General features: G+C 45.9%; 1 protein-coding gene across 1 annotated transcript in view; it reads right to left on the reverse strand.

The window, feature by feature from the left end:
* LOC139310059 (uncharacterized) overlaps window positions 1-6,087 on the reverse strand; it is a 649,177-nt gene that overhangs the window by 608,319 nt on the left and 34,771 nt on the right.

Genomic DNA, 6,087 nt, shown 5'->3' on the forward strand with positions numbered 1-6,087 from the left:
AAAAGCCTCCACTCGGACGAACAGATCCATTTCCTCAGAATTAAAATTTGAAGCTCAGATTGAAAGGGGTAAAGTATGTGTTGTTTGGAGGATACTGGATCTTGAAAGCTGCAGCCTTGAATCTGGGGCTGGAGTAGCAGGAACAGCTGAATGGATAGATTTTGTGGGGACAAAGAAAGCCCCGTTTGGTGGTCACTAGGCTACAGCCTGAGAGACACTCATTTCTGGTCCTGCTTTAGGCACAAAGCCATCTCAGAGATCTTGGCCTGTCCTGTCCTCTCAGGCCTTGGAATGGGGAAATCTGCTTTCAAAAAACCTTGCCAAGGAAACGGCAGAGAAGTGGGAGTTTCCAGAATAATTGGAAACATCCACTCTCCTTGCTTCCAAACCACATTGAGATAGGAGATATTTTTTCTATCTGCATCTTGTAGGGCCTAAATCTCACCAGAGGGAAGAATTGTTCTGAGCAGCTTTCCCAATCTCCACAGGAGTTAAGATTTATTTTTTAAATCCATTCTCTGCAATGGCCTGGAAGAGGCAGAAATTCAGCGTCCGTTGTCCATTTCGGCTGGCTTCGCTGCCCAGCCCCCGAATCTTGCTGGGTGATGTAATGAAGGGGCATGGTTGTGCCATGTGGTGAGGTAGATAATCCTATTATGTTCTGGAAGGTCATGCCTTAATCCCATCACCCTGGAGCTGAAGGCCTTTTGTTTTGTGGATAGGCTGGTCCAATCTTAATATGCACCAAATATTTGCTGGGGGCGGGGAGCTGCCTTTTGTCTTTAAAAACTTGCTTCTCCTTTTCTCATCCAGGGAAATATAATATTCTGCCTTTTTAATATTTCCTAAAATATTTCATTCTTCTAGGAAGGGTGGGCGCTAACTTCCTTCACTTCCAAACACACCCCTGCTAAATGCCCTGTGCTTCTGTAACTTTGCATACACAGAAGTCTCCATTAGGTCAAAGCAAATAAGTGACATATCCAGCAGGGCTAGAAAAGGGGGGGGGGTTTGGAAAGAGGAGATGACTGACTGTATATGGTAAGAGAAATGTTTCCAAAAGGCATTTCAAACGGTTGGGAAAAAGTTTGGTAATAGAGATGTGTGTGCAAAAATGTATCGAAGTCGCCCCATTCTTTTCTTAATTTGGAATTTTTTATCTAATAAAATATACAAAACAAATAATAACGAAGAATGGAAACAGAAAAGCAGGAAAGGAATCGAAAAAAAAAATCATAAAATTGCAACTTCCGCCTTTTTCTCTGTTGAGAAATTGTCATCACACATTCTTATATGGAAATTATCTCTGCTCAGTTGACCGGAATAAAAACTTCCTTCGAAACTGATCGTGGCCTGAAGTCCATTCCTCAGAGAAATCCAGTCCAACATTTCCCTTCCACGTTGCTCATATCTGCAGAGGAACAGGGAGGATTTTCTCTATACACAGGTAGCAAGCAGTAACCAGAGCCTCATGGTAGAGTCCCACTTAAGAACTTCTTGGGCCAGGTGGGATCCCTGGAAATGAGACAGCACCAACAAGTCATTGTTTTTCTAGCCCTGCTGGATATGTCACTTGCTGTCAGGGTGAATAAAAATAGATGATTTTTTTTTTTAAATAAATGGATTTTTAAAAATTTAAATCGGATTTTTTTTAATTTAAATCGGTTTTTTTGTTTTTTATCAAATTTATTTTAATAAAATGCTTTTGGAGTAAAAATCTAAAGATAGTTTTCTGTTTAAGATACATTAATAATTTAGTTTATATGAAATGGAGCTTAGTTATGAAGCATGAAACTGTATATTCTGCAATATTGGGACTGTCGGTTAGTCAACAGCGGGTCAGAGGAGGATCTGCTCCAGGACAGTTACTCTTTAAAAATTATGATTTAAATCGAGTTGATTTAAATCAAGCCTTTTTACTAGTGATTTAAATCAAAATTTAAATCATGATTTAAATCGACTTGATTTAAATCAAATCCACCCTGCCTGCTTCCCTGGGATCTCATAGCCCACAGCACAATGGTGAAATCCAATTTTTTTTACTACTGGTTCTCTGGGCTTGGCTTGGTGGGTGTGGCAGGGGAAAGATACTGCAAAATCTCCATTTCCATCCCACTCCAGGGGAAGAATAGTGCAAAATCTCCATTCCCTCCCCACTCGGGCCAGCCAGAGGTGGTATTTGCCGGTTCTCTGAACTGCTCGCAATTTCCGCTACCGGTTCTCCAGAACTTGTCAGAACCTGCTGGATTTCACCCCTGCCACAGCAGATGTATAACAGGAGTGTGTGCGCGGGCGCACACATACACAAGTTTGTAGGGACCCACCAAGCTTTTTGGAGGGGAGTCAAAAGTTCACTTCCTCCTGCTGCTGTATGTTCCCTCAGGGCAGGTCTGTGACTTCTCTGTGGAAACACTGTTGATGGTGGAAGCCTCCCAGAAAAACAAGCAAGTTAGAAGGACAGCAATTATGCAGCAGAAAAAGTCAAGTCTCTGGAGTGGCACTGAATGCCTGGTGATTTAAAGGATTTGTTATTACAGGTTTCTTTACAGCAACACACGAACTGTCATTTCTTTCCTCAGGGTGTTCTCTCTCTCTCTCTCTCTCTCTCTCTCTCTCTCTCTCTCACACACACACACACACACACACACACACCTGCAGAAATTGCAGTCAGCTCAGTGAGAGCAACCTGACTACTCCCTGATAGTCAATAGGAAGAGAGAGAAATGGGAGAAGTATAAAGGAAGGTAATATTATGGCCAAATCCTGCCTCACCTAAAGCACTTGGAAGATTCAACATATATTAATCACTGTTCACGCTGGATTCCAGCAAAGCATTGGCAGCCTTCTGAGCAGCCCTGACCTAAAGCAGAACCGCAGTTTATATACTGTTTAGTCCATTACATTACAAAGATATAGAAACAGGCAAGCACCCTATAGCTGTGATGGCGAACCTTTTAGACACCAAGCGGCCAAATTGTGTGCACACGCATGCCCAAACTGAAAGGTACGCGTATGGGCATGGTCGGACAAGCGCATGCACGGACATGTGCACATGCATGCACGGACCGCGCAAACGCAGCAGAGACACGAAGGCCACCTGGCTGGTGGGAGGCAGGGCATCCCAACTCCGGCAGCACGGCAAGAGGTAAAATCTTTTTCTTTCGTGAGCTTCTGTTTCGTCGTTTGCGAAGAACACGAAGAACGGTTACAGGAATTGGCTATGTCTAGTCCATGGGTCCTCAAACTAGGGCCTGCAGGCTGCATGCATCTCGCCAAAGCCATCAATCCGACCTGCGCAGGACCACGAGGCTGCCCCAACCACATCACCCCGCCCACCCTTCAGCCGAGCGCAGGACTTACCTTCATAAGCCCTGCAGGCTGGAAATGAAAGGTAAGGCCAACAATTTTTGCCTGCAGAATGCTGCTGGAGGTAGGGGAGGTGAAAAATGGGGCAGACAGATGCTCCAGGAGACAAAAAAATGGGCAAAAACGGCCCATTTTTGGCCAAAAATATAGGCCATTTTTGCCTGCAGAATGCTGCTGGAGGTAAAAAATGAGATGCACAGATGCCCGAGGAGGCTAAAAATGGGCGAAAACTGCCTGTTTTTCACCTCCACTGCCTCCAGAAGATAGATAAAGAGAGCGAGAGAGACAGAAAGAGACAAAGAGAGAGAGAGATAAGACACACACACAGAGAGAGACTTGATTGTAAGCAACTTGGGGCTGAGAAGAATTGCTGCAAAACTGAGTTTCCTGAAGTCGACCACTAGACTCCTAAACAACTGAAAAAAATGATCTAGTAAAAAGAAAAGTCAACCAAAAGAGCAACACACAAACAATAGCAAATAAAACATCCGCAGGAGCAAAACAAATTAAAGTTTAATTTGTGGGTAATGTTTAATGGACTGTTAAATTGGCCATGCCCACTTAGTCACATGACCACCTAGCCACACCCACCCAGCCGGTCGGGGGGGGGGGCAACAGTCTGAGGGGCCGTGAATTGGCCCCCTGTTTAAACAGTTTGAGGACCCCTGGTCTAGTCTAATAAAAAGAAGAACAAGGGGAGACATAATAGCAGTATTCCAATATTCGAATGGCTGCCACAAAGAGGAGGGGGGTCTACTTATTTTCAAAGCACCAGAAGGCTTTCCCTCCCCAATCCATCACAAGCCACTTCAGTTGTTCCATGCTGCTCCGTCTTTTCTTAAAGTGATATACTGTAGGTTGATAAACTGCTTCAGTGCATAACCCTGACGTCATCTAGCATGCGGCTGGGATGTCGAAGTGAGAGGCATGCCTCAGGGCTGACGACCCAGGAGAGCAGGCACACAGGAAGAGTTGTCGGTCAAAGTGTGCAGCAGCAGAATGGCAATCCCCACACGAATAGCAGCCCCAAGTACCGCCGCAGGACTGGGGCTGACAAAAACAAGGAACAATGGATGGAAACTAATGAAGGAGAGAAGCAGGGTCTCCTGCTTGATCAGGGTTTGGAGCAGTGGTGGAATTCAAATTTTTTCACTACCGGTTCTGTGGGTGTGGCTTGGTGGGCATGATGTGGCTTGGTGGGCATGGCTTGCTGGGTGCGGCAGGAGAAGGATACTGCAAAATCTCCATTCCCGCTCAACTCCAGGGGAAGGATACTGCAAAATTCTCATTCCCTCCCCACTCTGGGGCCAGCCAGAGGTGGTATTTGCCGGTTCTCCACACTCAAAATTTCCGCTACTGGCTCTCCAGAACCTGTCAGAACCTGCTGAATAGCACCCCTAGGTTGGAGTCAAGACCTCCGAGGTCCCTTCCAGATCTATTCATATTGATTGATCGATCGATCTTAAAAGCTGCAGCCTTGAATTTGCTGATGGAGTTTGGTGTAGTGGTGAAGGCACCAGGTTAGACAAATGCCCAGTTCCAGTCCCACCTTAAGGGCAAACCCATCTGTTCAACTTTGGCCAGTCCTCTCAAGCTTAGGAAGCAGGAAACCCCTTTCAAAAAACCTTGTCAAGGAAACTGCAAGGCCAGACTGACGCAAAGGTACCAAAAACGAAGCTAAGTAGCGTCACGTTTCACTATTTCACGTGGCTCAGTTGCAAAAGTCGGTTGCTAGGAGTCAAAAGGATCTGCTGCCATGTAATCAATGAAAACATCTTCCAAATGCCTTGGTACAGACTGGACAAGCGTGTTTTTCCACCTCCCGTCGCTAGATGGCGGTGAGGCAACATCTGTGCCTAGAAATGCATTAATTCAGTAGTGCCATCCGTGACTGAGCTTGAAAAAGGAGTTTTTAAACCACCGAGTACTGCATTGCTAGAAAGGATGGGAGGAGAGGAGAAGCGCAGAGGAACTTCCTCTTCCGGATGGCTGATGGGAGGAAGTTGGTGTGCAGAGCGGCTTTTGTGCTGTTTCCATGGTGGAAGCAGCAGCTGGCAGGTGAGTGGAGGGCAGCAGGTGGGAGGAGAGTCCGGGAGCAACTTGGGCTGGAAGCGGAGAAGCAACTGGGCTGAAGCCTCTCAGCTGCTGCTGCTGCAGGTTCCTTCCCTCCCCAAATGGAAGCCCACTGGTGCTGCAGGCTGGGAAACTGGGGGCTGCAATTTCTGCTGGTGGGAAGCTTGAAAAAGTCTCCTTCGAATGAAGTTTGAGCCTTTGGGAATGGCTTCCCTCCAGAGGTTGTGGCTGCTCGTCACTGGAGGGTTTTGAGGGGCGATTGGGCAGCCATTTGTTCTGGATGGAATAGGGTCTCCTGCCTGAACGGGGGATGGACTAGAAGACCTCCAAGGTCCCCCCAACTCAATTCTTCTCTTATGGACCTGATGTTTTCTGGGCAACAAGATCAGATTTATGTGTCTCTAGTCGTTTCTGGGTTGTTTTGCTTCCATTTCTAGCTAACAAGCACCGTGTTTTCCTATTAGTGCCCCCATCCGTGTATTCACCAGGTTCAACTGTGCTTATCCCAGCACTTTTTAAAAACTAGCTATTGAATGTTTTGACTGTTCAGTTGTGCTTATTTATTTATAAAATGTATTGGCCACCAACCTTACCATGACATAACTGTGGGCGGCTTAGAGACAGAAAATAATACATACACATTAAAAA

This window comes from Pituophis catenifer, unplaced genomic scaffold, assembly GCF_029215685.1.
Source record: "Pituophis catenifer annectens isolate HBS135680 unplaced genomic scaffold, rPitCat1.0.hap2 SCAF_2, whole genome shotgun sequence".
Classification (NCBI taxonomy): Eukaryota; Metazoa; Chordata; class Lepidosauria; order Squamata; family Colubridae; genus Pituophis; species Pituophis catenifer.